The sequence below is a fragment of the Akebia trifoliata genome, chromosome 4 (genome assembly GCF_017979445.1).
Source record: "Akebia trifoliata isolate Shusen 1 chromosome 4, ASM1797944v1, whole genome shotgun sequence".
In the NCBI taxonomy this organism is placed as follows: Eukaryota; Viridiplantae; Streptophyta; class Magnoliopsida; order Ranunculales; family Lardizabalaceae; genus Akebia; species Akebia trifoliata.
The window spans coordinates 25,369,962-25,387,208 of NC_141378.1; the positions used below are offsets into that span (position 1 = coordinate 25,369,962).

At 31.9% G+C, this 17,247-nt stretch overlaps 1 pseudogene; it reads left to right on the forward strand.

Moving 5' to 3' along the window:
- Positions 1-5,426: 5,426 nt before the first annotated feature.
- LOC147404601 (U-box domain-containing protein 30 pseudogene) lies at positions 5,427-8,000 on the forward strand (annotated as a pseudogene).
- Positions 8,001-17,247: the final 9,247 nt, after the last annotated feature.

The following is a 17,247-nucleotide window of genomic DNA, read 5'->3' on the forward strand; positions in this document are numbered from 1 at the left end:
TGCTCAAATCATCTCATCTTCTATCATTAATGTAAATATTTTCTTTGAGTAATGATTTTCAGACTCCTTATGTTGCGTATTCCAAATACTTTTCTGACTTGGCATGTGTTAGAATCATAGATTTTATGCTTCAAGATACAGCATATCTCCATATAATCTATGTTCATTTGTATCCCGAGGCATAAACTGATTCTAACACATGCCACCTCAGGAGAGTATTTTGAATACGCCACATGGAGGAGTCATATTATCACAACCCATTTTCTTCACTATAATAATGAGAGATGGCCGGGTAGAAGTAGTAGGACACCAAAATTATGCACAAACTTGACATTTAAGCTTAAGATAATCAATGTTATTATGATAAAAAATTAGGAAAATTGCAATCCCTCAACCTATGATCGCATTTGCTTGATTTTCAAAATTACATAAAGATCTTTTTTTTTTTTTTTATATAATCGACCTTTCAAAAATATTTTAATGGGTATTTTAAATTATAAATAAGCCTTCTTAGATATATATATATATATATATATATATATATATATATATATATGGTCTCGTTCAGCACCCAACAATTTACCCAACATTTTGCCCTACATGGGTTAGAAGTTTTGGAATGGACTAATTTTTAGTGAGGATGATCTTCAGCCCATTCCAATACTTCTAATTTCATCACAAATGATTTACAAAAAATGGACGGTCCACAATTTTTCAACTTGCAAACAAATGATTTACAAAAAATGGATGGTCCACGATTTTTCAACTTGTAAACATGGGGTTATAAGTATTGAAATTGGCTGATTTTTAGAGATCATCCTCATCAAAAATCAATCCATTCCAAAACTTCTAACCCCATCACAAATGATTTACAAAAAATGGACGGTCCACAATTTTTCAACTTGTAAACATGGGGGTTAGAAGTTTTGGAATTCTAGCCCCATTCCAAATATTTTTGCGCATATAAGACAAACGGTGTGTCGCAATGTGAATCGTAATAGGGATCGTAATAACGCTATCCATATATATATATATATGGGTGGGGTTCCGTAGACACATAAAGCTACTCATAAAGCGACAGCGTTTTTGTCTTATATGGTTAAAAAGGTTCGTAATGGGCTAATTTTTTGTGAGGATGATCTCTATGGTGAGGGAATCATCATTGCAAAAAATCATTTCATTCCAAAACTTCTAACCCCATCAAAAATGGTTTACAAAAATTGGACGGTCTAAAATTTTTCAACTTGTAAACATGGGGCTAGAATTTCATAATGGGCTGATTTTTGACGAGGATGATCTCCTCACCATAGAGATCATCCTCACAAAAAATCAGCCCATTCCAAACATTTTTGCCCATATAAGACAAAACACGGTGTTGCTTTATGTGTCTACGGAACCCTTCCCATATATATATATATATATATATGGGTCCCTTTCAGCAACAAACATTTTGACAAACATTTTGGCAAAACATTTTTCAAAACATGGGTTATAGGTTTTGGAATGGGCTGATTTTTGGTGAGGATGATCTCTACGGTGAGGAGATCATCCTCATCAAAAATCAGCCCATTCCAAAACTTCTAGCCCCATGTTAACAGGTTGAAAAATTGTGAACCGTCCATTTTTTGTAAACCATTTTTGATGGGTTAGAAGTTTTGGAATGGGCTGATTTTTGGTGATGATGATCTATTCCCTGTAGAGATCATCCTCACCAAAAATCAGCCCATTCCAAAACCTGTAACCCATATTTTCAAAAATGTTTTGCCAAAATGTTTGTCAAAATGTTTGTTGCTGAACATTTCCCTATATATATATATATATATATATATATATATATGCATTTGCACATGCCACCTTATACTACTATTACAATGAAAGAGTGCTGAGTAGAAGAGGTTTTACACCAAATTTTGAGTGGTCGTAAATGCCCTCACTTTTATGTCTAAATTTAATATAATCAAGTTCACTTTGGTAAAAAATAATACTAAACTAATTCAAAAAAAGATATTCAAATTCACTCAATTGACATGGAATGTAAAAAGAACCCTAGACTTCCTTGAGATACACAAAGGAAAAAATATATGGTTTTGTGCCTATTTCTTGTCGGTTCAGTTAATTTGAGTATTTCCTTTTTAATATTAAACTTAGTACAACTCTTTGGTGAAAAATCAAGTAGCAACCACTAGGGTTGTCAATGGGTTGGTTCCTAAGAAAATTAGAACCATAACCACTATATTTTTCTGATTTCAATTCTTCTCAATTCCGATCTTATTTTAAAATAAGTAGAACCGGAGCTAGAACTACCAAAATCAAGGGTACCTGTCGGTTCTGATTCTCAAGAATCGAATGAGAAAAAAATATTTTAAATCATTATTAAAAAATTCCTTCTAAAAAATAACATATTATCTACAAAATGTCAACTTAATAATAATTTATTTCACTATAACTATGATTTAATGAAATTTTTTTTTCAAAGATTAAAATTCATCTTTTTTACAAGTAATAAATTTAAAGTGAAATGACTCATTTTATATATATATATATATATATGTAAATTTGAAGAACTTTATATAATATATGTTGACTTTAAAATATAGGAAATTCTTAAATTATGTATAACATAAAAATAAATCAGTTCCAAGTACTCATCAAATAGAATCTAATGGTTCCAGTTCCTATTGGTTCGATTTCATATTAGACCCAGCTCTAATCTATTCCAAAAAAAAAGGGAATCGAAATTGGGATTTTTCAATTTTGATTTTGATTTAGTTCTGAGTTAATGGGTACCCATTGACACCCCCCACACCACGACCATATAATCAAATTGCTTAGAAATTAAAAAAAAAAGTATCTTCTTTGATTGATAATCCTCAAAATCCTTTAATCAATCTCTTAAAATTACAAATAAGCCCTTTGCATAGTTTGCACATGCCACCTTCTACTATATATAAAATTATAAATAATTATATTAATTTATATAAGGGAAAATTATGAAAATAAACCCAAAAAAAAATTTATTTCTTAAAAAAACCAAAATTATTGATAATTATAACGAGCATACTAATTCGGTCATTAATGGTCGGTCAAATTCTCTCTCTTCCCTTTTCTCTCTCTTCTCAATTTTAAAAAAAATAAAAATAAAAATTCGGCCCAGTCAAATTCTCTCTCCTCCTTTTTTCTCTTCCCTTCCATTTAAGAAAAAAACGAAAATATTATATTCGGCCATTAAATAGCCGGTCAAATTCTCTCTCCTATGTAAAATTCTCTCTCCTCATTTTTTTTCTCTTTCCATTTTTTTTAAGAAAACAAAAAATATATTCGGCCATTACATGACCGGTCAAATTGTATAAACATTCACCACTTCTTTTCATAATATATTCGACCATTTTTTTTTTTTAAATTCCCCCTATTTTATAAACATCAAGATTTTAAGATGATCTAAGATCTTGATTTTAAGATCTTGATCTTGTGATCTTAATCATAAGATATTGATGTTGATCATGATCATGATCAAGATCAAGATCAATTTTTTTTAATTGATTTTTCTTCATATTTGAATCTACTTAATGTGATATTTGGTTTAATAAGATTTGTCTAAATATTATTTCAATGATAGATTTAGTGGTTGTATGCAATTTTGTTTAACGACTGAATTAGTATCCTTATTATAATTATCAATCAATTTAATTTTTTTTAAGAAATAATTTTTTTTTTTATTTTTTTCCATAATTTCCCCTATATTCAAGCATTAAATGACTGATCAAATTAGTAAATAAAATCGCATAAAACTACTAAATCTATCATTGAAATAATATTTAGACAAATCTTACTAAACCAAATATCACATTAAATAGATTCAAATATGAAGAAAAATCAATTAAGATCATCACGATCACGATTTGATCTTGATCACGATCATGATCAACATCAATATCTTAGGATTTGGATCATAAGATCAAGATCTTAGATCATCTTAAAATCTTGATGTTTATGAAATAGGGGAAATTATGAAAAAAAAATGGTCGAATATATTATGAAAAGAAGTGGTAGATGTTTATAGAATTTGACCATCCGTTATTTTTTTTTTAAATGGAAAGAGGGAGAAAAATGAGGAGTGAGAATTTGACCGGTCATTTAATGGCCGAATATATATTTTCGTTTTTTTTTAAATGGAAGGAGAGAGAAAAAAGAGGAGAGAGAATTTGACCGAGTCAAATTTTTTATTTTTTATAAAAAAATTGAGAGGAGAGAGAAAAAGAAAGAGAGAGAATTTGACCGGCCGTTTAATGGCCGAATTAGTATCCTCATTATAATTATCAACAAATTTGATTTTTTTTAAGAAATAATTTTTTTTTTGGTTTTATTTCATAATTTTCCCTTTATATAATAAATGAGTTTGAACATGTTCAATCACAAGATCATATTTTTATTTAAATAATAGATATTTAAATTATTAAATAATAAATAATATATATATAAATGACTGGTAACTCTTAATATAGACATGATCTCAATTTTGTAAAACATGCAATCTAACCATTGGAATTTATCATGATATGCATAAAAATCAATTGTTGGGGTTTCTTCTAAATGATTGAATACATGTGGTTTTACATTAGTCATGTTCCAGAAGTCGTGGAACCTAACCCATATTTAAATTATTAAAAATTTATATAATTATTATGTTATAAAAAATATAAAAAAGTAAATAAATTGATCAAATTTTAGTAATTGGGCCAATATTTTCAAAATATAGAACGATTTATATGAATAAAGAATAGAATCTTAATAAAATGACTCCCCCATATAGCATTCTTAATCAACTCTCCTAACTTGACATGTGCTAAAATCGTATATCTATACCAACTACACATTCCCAAGGAGTACTAATCTACAGTTCTCGTACATGTCACGTTAAGAAAGTCCATTGAGTATGCCAAAGAGTCATTTTATTATTACTCTAAAAGTATATCAGAATTTATTAACTCATATTTTCAAAATGTAAGATGAGTCATATATGGGCGAGTCATATTCAAAATCTAGCGATTTGCCACGATTTTGAAACACCATTATTTCCACTGATTGTGGAGACATGCCTTGATGGATTATGCTTCATCAAAAGTTCGATAGCCCCATTCCAAGAACCACGTGGCTCATTAGGGACCACATAACCCATAACAATTGATATTTTATTTGAATTTTGTTCATCATAATAACTTTCAATCCATTCAAAGGCTGAATTATTTTAATGTGTTCGTGCGTACGAGTCAGTGTAAGGCACGTAGCAGTTGGGAACATCTCTATCAAACTATTATATTATATGTCAGTATCAAAGTTTTCCCCACCATTACTAAGTATTTCCAACCGTCGACAAGGGGTTAAGGGACACTATGGCATGGTCAAATTAATAAATTAAATTTTTTCAGCAATAGAAATACAGCATAGCAGAAGAGGAGCGTTGCAGGGGACTGGGGGTAGCTTTACTCGGTTCTTCTCTTCTATTATTAAGGAAAATAAATTCCGGATTTAATTTCTAAGTTTCACTTCTTTGTTTTTTCTTCTGAATTTTAGAATTTTTTTTGGAGGGGTGATTTGGTGGGGTTTTCATTTCATGGGGTACTGTTAGATCTTTTGTTCTTCTGAGTTCTGATTTGGGTTTGATGATTTCAAACCTTTTTGCGCTTGTAGAGGAAGTAAAGAGAAAGATAGCTTTGGTTTTAGGGAAGAAACATTATATTTTTATGATGTATATGATGATGATGATGGTGATGAGTCTTTTGAAAGGAGAAAAAATTCAGATAAAGCAAAAAGAGAGAAACAAGAAACAATAAACAAGAAATGTCCCCACCAAAGGGTTTTTGTTCTTTCAATGAGAAATAATTTATGGGTTTTTTTTATTAAAAAAAAATCATCCCATTCTCTTATTTTTTTTTTCACACTTTTCATGTGTAGCCGCACATGAAGATATAGGCTTCTTGAACTGTTGTTATAGAGATTTCTAGGAGGGATTCTGTTTTTGGGTCTTTTTTTTTTCTCTCTCTAAAGTCTGTTAAAAAATGCCAATGCTTCAGATTTCTGCTTGGAAAAGAGATGGGGATGTTAGATTTGATGTGGGTGGTGGTGGGTTTGTTCTAGATCTTGAAACTGCAGTCAAAGATGGCATCATGGGGAGTGTTGGTGAGAAATTTGATTTGAAGAAGATGATTGAAGAGCTAGATTTAGTAGATGTTCCATGTGTCTTCATCTGTCCAATTTCTCTTGAACCAATGCAAGACCCAGTAACCCTTCGTACTGGTCAGACTTATGAAAGATCCAACATTCTCAAATGGTTCTCTTTAGGCCATTTCACTTGCCCCACAACTATGCAAGAGCTTTGGGACGATTCAATAACACCAAACACCACCTTAACTCATCTCATCTATACTTGGTTCTCTCAAAGATACTTACTTATGAAGAAGAGATCAGAGGATGTGCAAGGTAGAGCATCTGAGCTTCTTGAGACACTCAAGAAGGTTAAAGGTCAAGCTAGGGTTCAAGCCCTCAAGGAGCTTCAACAAATTGTGGTATCTCACACTTCTGTGAAGAAAACAGTGGTGGATGAAGGTGGGGTTGCTCTGATTTCATCTCTATTGGGTCCTTTCACCTCTCATGTTGTTGGGTCAGAAGTTATTGGGATTCTTGTGAACTTGACCCTTGATTCAGAATCAAAGAAGAATTTGATGCAGCCGTCTAAGATATCGTTAATGGTGGACATATTGAATGAAGGATCAATTGAAACCAAAATCAATTGTACCAAATTGATTGAAATGTTGATGGATGAAGATGATTTTCGAACGGAAATTGCCTCAAGCTTGAGTCTTTTGGTTGGGCTATTGAGGCTAGTGAAGGATAAGAGGAACTTGAATGGGATCTCGGCTGGACTTAGTCTTCTAAAGCTGATTTGTACACATTCGAAAGCTGGGAACTTGGTCGTGAGCATTGGAGCGGTTCCCCAATTAGTAGAGCTATTACCCGCTTTGAATCCAGTTTGCTTGGAGTCTGCATTATTCATATTGGACTTTCTCTCGGTTTTGCCTGATGGGCGGTCGGCTCTGAAGGTTTGCCCTAGTACAATTCCAAATTTGGTGAGGCTTTTGATGAGAGTATCAGAGGGTTGTACACAATATGCATTGTCGATATTGTCGGCAATTTGCAATCTTGCACCTGAGGAGTGTTCATCGGTGGCTGTGGAGGCGGGTCTTCCAGCAAAGCTCCTACTTGTAATTCAGAGCTGTTGTAGTCCTGTTTTGAAGCAAAGATCGGTAGAGCTATTGAAGTTGTGCAGTCTTAATTACACATCAACCATTTTCATTTCCAAATGCAAGCTTACTAGGATGATCCAATGAAGAAAAATGGTTGCTTGGTTTCACAGTTTCAAGCTCTATTCGATAGTGACAAATCTAGACTAGGGACGATTGCGATAATGTGGGTTCCGAGGTTTTTTTTCTCTGCTCACTTGTGTATACTAGAGAAAAAAAAGTGTAATTCTCTATTGATTTCATATACATGAAGAAGCATCATAATGTGGATTATGACATAATTTGTCACTGTTGTCTTGGGTGGAAGATTTTTTAATAAGCCCCAAAAAAGCTCTGATCCAAATTGGGCCAATTTTGTGTTCTCTTCCAAAGACACATTTCATGTGATTAATATTTTCCAATTTGTGATCTACTACAAGAGAGTATTGTAGAATTCCTTTGTGTAATGAAATTGGGTGGGAGTTAGTAATCTTGGCATATGAAGCATAGGAGTCCTGTTCAATCTCTTGTTTTCTCTTAGTTATGTTCTGGGACTAAGTGGTATCTTATTTACTTTGGGTTCAGGTGGGGAGGGCTACCACCATTGTAAACCATGGTTTCATAACTTGTCCGAGACTGAGACGGATCCCCTGAGTCGTCTCAGTAACAGGCATGGATGAGACGGATGGACAAGTCAATTTTTCAGACTGAGATATTAAATCCAACGTTCAATTTTTTTTTTTTGAACGAGACATCTCAAACGTATCAGAAAACTCGTCTGAGACGACTCGGTATCTGACATGGACAATAGGAGACACGCTAAACCAAGTTTTGAAACCATGTTGTAAACTGTAAGAACCTTTGCTCTCTATAGACATTCAAGTTATCCATTTTCTTCTATTAATTGGCTCAATGTTTGACATTTTGTTGAGTGAACATTGTGTGTGTGTGTGTGAGAGAGAGAGAGAGAGAGAGAGAGAGAGAGAGAGAATTTGGGAGGTTTTCCCTGAGAGCAGAGGTAGAAAATGGGGTGTACTCTTTCTTTATCTTTTTATGGAAGAGCTGAGTACTGAGTCATCTCTTTCAAGCTACAATACAAACTGAAAAGAAAACAAAATTGACTGACTATGACCACGTTAGCTCAAGAACTGGAAAGCAATCACTGTCACTCACTCTCAAGCATCCTACCACACATTTTCAGCAGAAGACCTTCTGATGTAAGTAATTGAAGATATTTTGAATTTCTTGGTGGATGGACTTGTGGTGATGATGTGAAAATTGAAATTAGTCCAATGGTCTCTCTCTCGACTCAGGTTTATTGGTCATGTAGTCTTGTTTGTTAGAACCCAATTAATCAACATTCTTACCTTAATTGATTTACTGTTTTGGTGAATATTTGAGACACCCTGTGTTCTCAAACTGATGACATGCCCCCCTAGATCTCAAGTCTTCTGCAATAGATTGCTAAACAATGACCCAAATGTCCTCATCTTGGACCTCAAGCACAAAAAGTTTTGATTTTTCTTTTCAAAATCAATCACTTCAAACTCTTCGACCTCCATGATGTATTAGCCTCAACTCTTGGTTAAAAAAGTCTTAGATTTTTATATTCTAAAATTCCATTGTTATGAAGTTTTCAAAAATATTTATGTTGATTTTTCTTCAAGGAACCAATTATTTTCAATATATTACTTTCAATTTAATCAACCGTATCTTTAATGGTCATTTCTAATCTGCCTTAACCTTTGTAGAAAATCCTAGAATTTTTATCTTAAATTTTATGATTTTCTTGTTACTAAATATCCTATCTTACCATGGTAGATTCGAAGGTTGAGGTAGATAAACTCTTAAATTGAAGTTGAGAGTAAACTTTTTTGCAGAAGGTTGAAGATGATTGATTTTCTGGGAGAAGAATCAAGGAATTTTTACTAGAGGTTGAAGTGCGAGCAGGAGCAGAGCTAGTAATGAACCAGTGGGCAGTTGGGGCATTGCACCTACTCAATTTTTGTTGCTCTTATCTTTATACTTTAATTTGAGATACTCCAATATTTTCAACTAATGACATGCCCCCACTCTCTCTCACCTCCCTCCAATTTTCTCACTACCCATCCTCAATTTTTTGATGACAACACTGCCCCTTTACTTGGGCATTTTCTAGTGGACTAATTAAAAATGACCTAAATACCTTTTTCTTTAACTTTTAATCCAATTTTTTTTTGAATATTTCTTTGCAAAACTAATCGAATTTCAAATTCTTCAATTTTATCATTAATTATAGTTTGCCCCGACTACAGGAAAATCCTGAACATTTAAGTCATTTTAAGTTAGACTATCTTGAAGGTTGAGTCCAAGAAGGTACAGGGGTATCTCAAATTATATAAAAAAAAAACAAACAAACGTGGAGGAGAGGTATGTCTAAATAACCCTTGTTGCTTTAGAAAAAAGGAAAAAATAAAAAAATGGGAATCATGAATAATGGCATCCTTTGATGGGACCTCTGAAACTGTTTGACTTGAGACAAGCTTTGGAGGAGAAAGTTGTTTTTTTTTTTTTAATAATAAAGTTGTTTCACTGTTTTGCGGGCCCGATTGGGGAACATGTTCTATTCAGCTGTTGGTCCAGATTGAATGGGCTGGAAAGGTACATGGATGGACAATGACAATGATCTGGACCAACCAAATAACACCTAATTAATCAAAATTTTATTTCTTGGCTTCATGGAGTCATAGTCCTCAAGATTCACATGGGAACAATCTCTAGGAATATCTTGGGGTTTTTATTCCCTCATACTGCCATTTTCCTAGTCCTTTAGATTCACCACAAAACGATCTCTAAGAGTACCTTGTGATCTTCACCTTGGCTTAATGACCTTACAAATCAACCCATGATTTGAAAATTGTCGGAGATTCAAGTCATCCTTGTCTTATTTTCTTTTTCTTTTTTATTGACAAATCTGAATTAAGGGGAAAAATAGACTTATCTTGTCTGAATCATCTCATGTAAAATTTGTTAATGAGAAGATAAAAATCCAAGATTTAATATCATAATTCCACAGTTAACAAATACTAATTGTATGGAAAGTAATAAATCCAATCAAGTATTTGCATTAGCTCTCCCAAGCATTTGTGTATTTAAAAAAAAAAAAAAAAAAAAACCCAACTAAGTATTTTTGGGTTTAAAAACTCATTTGAGACCAAGATAGTATGTGGATGTAGTATTGGTGGATGATGGGTTTTTCTTATTCAATTTTTCCAATAAAATTGCTATAGGATTGGCAGACAGTACTCTTAAGGGGTAAAACTGCGCTATACGACCTAGTTCCAATAAAGTATTCTATCAAGGGATGGATCTTAATGAGCTTGAAGGTTGCTATCTTTGGAGAACCAATGAAGATTAGTAACTCTTTTTTGGTGCTAGATGAGGAATAACGGTTTAATGAGGACTGTCGGGATGCAGTTAACAATGTGGATAATTCTTAGGGGTTATCTTTTAATGACTCGGATCTAAAGTTTATGTTAGAACCAATGTGATGTTTTGACCTCCTTGGCCTAGGTCCATTGACCTTCACGGTTTTCGTTTCTACATTGCACGGGAATTTTGTAATATAATATATATTAATTTTAAATGAAAATCCAATATCATTATAATTATGTTATTTAAGGAATTAGTAGGAGATCTTGATGGATAGAAAATCTACTAAAAGAATTATTCTAGGCCCTTAACCTTCATCTATAAAAGAGATTGACTAACCCCATATTAAAGTTGTTGAAATGACACGAAATGTTGAAAACGTTGAGAAAAAGGAAGTGATATCCATCGATCAAAAAAACTTAGTCAATCCAAATAGAGAGAAGGGAGAAGGTGAGTCTAAAAAAAAATCCAATCCGATTGAGATTTTGCAAAGCACAAGAAACTAGGAGATTAAAGGGATCATCTTTAAAAGTATTAGATTAAAGTTTAATGATGGCAAAAGGTAAGTAACAATAACTTGAACTAAATTTTTATTTATGAATGATTGTTTGAGATATGTGTTTGATTGATTTCACTGGGACAAAATAATAGTCGTGTTGAGATTTGAATGTATAAAATAATAAACATGTGGTATCAGAGTGTAGGTTTTGAATCTTCATATCTTGACTACTATTCATGGATAAAAGATTTTAATGACTTATAAAATTCTTGTGACAATTTCTTGGACTTAATATGTAACCATAATTGTTGGGACTTTCATAGTTTTCTTTTACATGTATATATATAGGGAGCGGTTCGACAACCCTAAAGTTTGCCAAACATTTTTTGTAAATCACTTTTGATGGGGTTAGAAGTTTTGGAATATGCTAATTTTTTGTGAAGATGATCTCTACGGTAAAGAGATCATCCTCACCAAAAATCAGCTCATTTTGAAACTTCTAACCCTAGTTTACAAGTTGAAGAATCGTGGACCGTCCAATTTTTATAAATCACTTTTGATGGGGTTAGAAGTTTTGAAATGGGCTGATTTTTGGTGAGGATGATTTCCTTATCATAGAGATCATCCTTACAAAAAATCAGCTCATTCCAAAGCTTCTAACCCATGTTTTGAAAAATGTTTGGCAAACTTTAGGGTTATATATATGAATTTATTTTTATTTTATCTTAGAATTTAATAACATATTGATTTGAATTTCTGATTTAATATTGGTTGAAATTTAAATTTGATATTTGTTTGGATTTTTTCATTATTTATTTATTTATTATTGCTATTGGAATTTCGGTTTTACATGTATGTTAATTTTCAATTCAGTTTTCCATGTATATTTGATTTCTAATTTCAGTTTTGGATGTATATTTAATTTCAATTTTGATTTTACATGTATGTTAATTTTCAATTTCGGTTTTACATGTATATTTGATTTCTAACTTTGATTTTACATGTATGTTAATTTCCAAGTTTGGTTTTGCACGTATATTTAATTTTCAATTTTGATTTTATATGTATGTTAATTTTCAATTTTGGTTTTACATATATATTTGATTTTTGATTTTAGTTTTACATGTATGTTAATTTTAAATTTGGTTTTGCATGTATATTTAATTTCCAATTTCGGTTTACACATGAATGTTAATTACCAATTCGTTTTTACATGTATGGTTATCTCCAATTTTGATTTTACATATATATTTAATTTTCAATTTTGGTATATGGACGTATGTTTAATTTTCAATTCAATTAATACTTGTATGTTAATTTGCCAATTTTAGTTTTAGGGTTTTGATGTGATGTGTATATAGTTCTAATTTTGGTTATTGACATTATTTTATTTTGGTATAAGATTAGGATAAAATAAATTGATATTTTATTTTAAGACTCTTGACCTATTGAACCTTGGTTTTGGTATTGGATTTTGTTTTGGTAAAAGATTGTAATAAAATAAATTGATATTTTATTTTAGGACTCTTGACTTATTAAACCTTGGTTTTGGCGTTGGATTTTTATTATAAAAAATATTATTCCATATCATGTTAGAAACACATTAAAAATTGATTTAACAAATCTAGTAAATATTATTGAATAATTTAGAGAAACATAAATTTCTTAATTTTATAGCCGCTAAAATGATCTTAATTAACAATATTTATGAGTTTTCTAATTGTATTAAATTTGGCCATCTATATGATATTAAAGAACAATAATGTTTACAATTACATACTCAATTAGAAAAATGGAATTAGTCCAAAGGAGAATTTCATTTAATTAATTGAATTCTGGGTAAGGTAATATAATCTACATAATTTAATAGAGAAAAGATTGGATACCCAAAGGTAATAAGACTAACTGAATACATTATATAAATTATATTAACCTTATAAGGTGAATAAAATTTATCTTTACCCTTAAATGAGTAAATAATGAATATAACTAATTTAATCCAAATGATAAATTTAGGTGATATTAATGAGTTCATCATTATTTAATATAACTCAAAGCACTAATTAGAACATTGTCTTTATAAAATTTCAATTCCCGATTCGTTGCATTCTCATGCATCCACCATCTCAATCCTTATCGAATTGAATATTTTAGAATGGTATGAGTACATTCAATTTACTCTGAGAGTTCAAGATCTTGACTTAGTACTTGTCTCTACAAGACTTGTTGACCTAATTGAGAGTAGTACGATAGAGTAAGTAAACTTGCTTCTTACTTGGGAAAAATCGAATAGGCTTAGTTTAATATTCATGAGAATGACTATCGCTAACAACATCAAGACCTCTTTACCTCTGACTAACAACACGTAGGAGTACTTGAAAAATGTGGAAGAAAAGTTTAAATCCGCTGATAAATCATTTGCGGGCACACTAATGACTGAGTTGACAACTATGAAGTACAATGAGACGTGAGGAATACAAGATCACATCTTCAACATGATGGACAAGACTACAAAGTTAAGAGCATTAGAAATAAGCGTAGATGATTCTTTCCTAGTTTAGTTTATCCTCAACTCTCTCCCAGCTCAGTTCAGACCTTTTAAGATCCATTACAATACTAATAAAGACAAGTAGAGTGTGAACGAATTGATTAACATGGCATTTAAGAGGAGGTGAGATTGAGACAAGAAGGGAAACAATTTACTTTTGTGATGACTTAAGAAATAAGAAAGTAAGGAAGAATATCAAAGAAATGGAAGAAGAATTCATCAGGAAAAAGTAAAGCACTTGGAAATGTAAATTAGGCCGAAGGAATGAATGACAATAGTGTCAAATGCTACTTCTGTGGAAAGACGGGACATATAAAGAAGAACTTCTCAAAACGCAGAAGTTGATTTGAAAATATATGTATGTTTCGAATTTAGTTGAAGTACCTTCTAATACTTAGTGAATTGATTTTAGAGCCATAACTCACATTACGAAGTCGATATAGGGATTCCTTTCAAGCAGGAAATTAATGCAAAGTGAAAGATCTATCTTCATGGAAAATCGTCTCGAGCACAAGTGCTAACTATAGGGACCTATCACTTGATATTGGAGAGTCGCCATCAGATGGATATGAAGAGCACCTGTTATATTTCTACCATATCTAGGAATTTAGTTTCTTTATCTAGATTGGATAGTTTGAGTTATTTGACTTCTTTTAAATGTGAACAATTAAATTATTTTTTCGTTCAGTTTTAATTTGATATGGGATTTTAATTGATGGTTTATATAAAATAAATTTAAATTATGATTATGTCTAATCTTTAGTTTTCTTGCATTCGAATAATGGTTTGAAACGTTGCTTGATTAATGAAAATTCCTCAATTTTGTGACATAAACGTTTGGGACACCTCCCCAAAGTTAGGGTAGAGAAATTAGTAAAGAATAAAGTTTTAGACAATTTAGACTTCACAGATTTCTCGATATATGTAGATTGCATTAAAGGAAAGCAAATTAGACATACTAAAAAAAAGAGCCACAAGAAGTAAAACTTTTTGAGATCATACACATTGATATTTGTGAACTTTTTCTCACTACATATTTGATTGGAGAAAGATATTTTATCATCTTTATAGATGATTACTCTAAGTTTGATTATATCTATCTAATTCATGAAAAATTTCAATTTATGGATATCCTTTAAATATTTATAACTAAGGCAGAAAGGCAGTTAGACAGGAAGGTTAAAATAGTTAGGTCTAAAGGAGGAGGTGAATATTATGATAAATTTAATAAATTAGGTCAGAACCTTGATCCTTTTGCTAAACTCTTAGAAAATTTAGGTATTTATGCACATTATATAATGCCTGGAACGCTTCAACAAAATGATGTAACTGAAAGGTGTAATTGTACACTTATGGACATGGTTAGGAGTATATTGAGTCATTCAACAATTCTAGAATTCTTGCGGGGAGAAGTGTAGACACCCAGATTTGATTGGGCTCTCAACGTAAAGTGTCCAAATATATCAAAAATCGGATTGGGCCCTCTAAGCGCAAACCTCCAAAAATCCTCTTTCTCTTTCAATAAATGACCCAAGGCCATACTCACGTGGCCCACGGACCAAAAGCTCCTCACCACTCCTCATCACTTCTCAACCCATTACTATACCTAAGCCCATTCAACTCAACCCCAAATACATCCCTACCCAATCCATTACCTAAGCCCAATATCATTCAATCCATCACCTAAATCATTCTACCCAAATTCAAGCCTATTACCATTACTATTCAACCCATTACCCAATTACCTACCCAAGCCCAACATCACAACCAATCGCCATAATCACCAAGATGGGACACATGTCACCACCTCAACTCATCTCCCTCATCCAATAACCTATCCCCATCACCTTTTTTCTAAAAAATCATCTACTCTCATCACATTTTTTTTTTTAAAAATCACATCAATCTATCACCTTCCTCTAACCTACCATTATCATTTCTTATAAACCTACCATCATCATTCCCTACAAACTCATCTAACACTCCAAACCCACACCCCTCCTTTCAAATCAAACACTCATTCTCTCCCATTAACTCATCCAAACCTCTAATCTCCACACATTTTGACATATGTCATCACCTCCCTCATCCTCCCAAAAACCTAATTAATTATCCTCTTACACAATCCATTCTCTTAAACCAAACACCACTCCCCTTTCACATCACAAATTAATTACCCTCTTACATAATCCCCTTTTCTTAATATCCTACATTATTTAGGGTCATCTCAAATGACCCTAAATTGAATCATAGCAAATAATATTCCATAATAATGCGTTAAAAATGATGCCGAGAGAATATAATACAATCCCAAAAATAAACGAATCAAATAAACTAAAAAAAAACAAAAAAAAAACAAGGTCTAAATGGAAATGTTCCCATACTTGGGGGTTTTCAAGTTTGATCTTCAATAATCCCCAACGGAGTTGCCACTGAAAGCGCCCTCGATCCGTAGGGTGTGCGAATCCACTTTTGATTTTTGAGGTTTGGGAGTCGCCACTTAGTTATTACGATCTATGAATCGAACATTGATTCTAAAAGGTAAATAATACTAATCTACAAAAAAAAAAAATGGGTCCAGGGATCACGTTACGGGATTGGAAGGTGTTAGGTACCAACCTCACTCGGTAAACGTCGGTTTCTATTTTTCCCAAATAAAACTACATTGCTAAAAGACCTAAATAAATAATAAAAAAATAAGAATGAAAAATACCTAGATGATCATAACGATAGTTCCCTCAGAGTTGGTGGAGAGATTCTTTGCTTTGTTTTCGTTATTAGATTCACTTCAGATTTTCAAGATGAAGTATCTTCTCCTTAGATCTAAGTGCTTCATAATTTTTGATGGATTTCTGGGTATTTTTGAAGGGTTTCTGGGTGTTTTTTGAGCAAAAGTTGGGGTTTGGTGTTAGGTAAGGAGTTAAGGCTTCAAAATTAGGGTTTGGAGAAGGTTAGAGAGACTTTTTGACCTACTTTTTCTAGGGTTTATTTTTTCATACGAGATTAGGGTGTGGAGACCCTTATTTATAGATTTTTTTAAGAGCTTTTTAGATAGAGTTAGAGTTAGATTATGTTTCTTTTAGATAGTTTTAGAGTTAAATTAGAATTCTATTAAGGTTAGGGTTTGACTTTGGTCTTATTAAATTGACTAAGAATATATTTTTATTTTTTTGGAGAACCCCCCTTTATTATATCTTTAATTCTTTAGACCCCCAAATGGAGGGGTCCTTTAATAAATATCTGGGCAACCATCAACAATTTTGCCTGAGAGCCTGATTGATCGATTTTTTTGGTTTAGATTTTTAAATTAATTTTATTAATGTTTCACTTTACATTATTTAATGTTTTATTTATTAATTTCAAAATTTAAAATTTTTTAAATTGAAAAATTATCGTTTTGCTCCTGAATAGAACTTTTGTGTTTCAAGTTGGTTTTCGATGTTCCAGGATGTTTTGGAATCGATTTTTCGTAAGGAATTCAATGGAATTATCGATTTGTGTTGCTTATAATG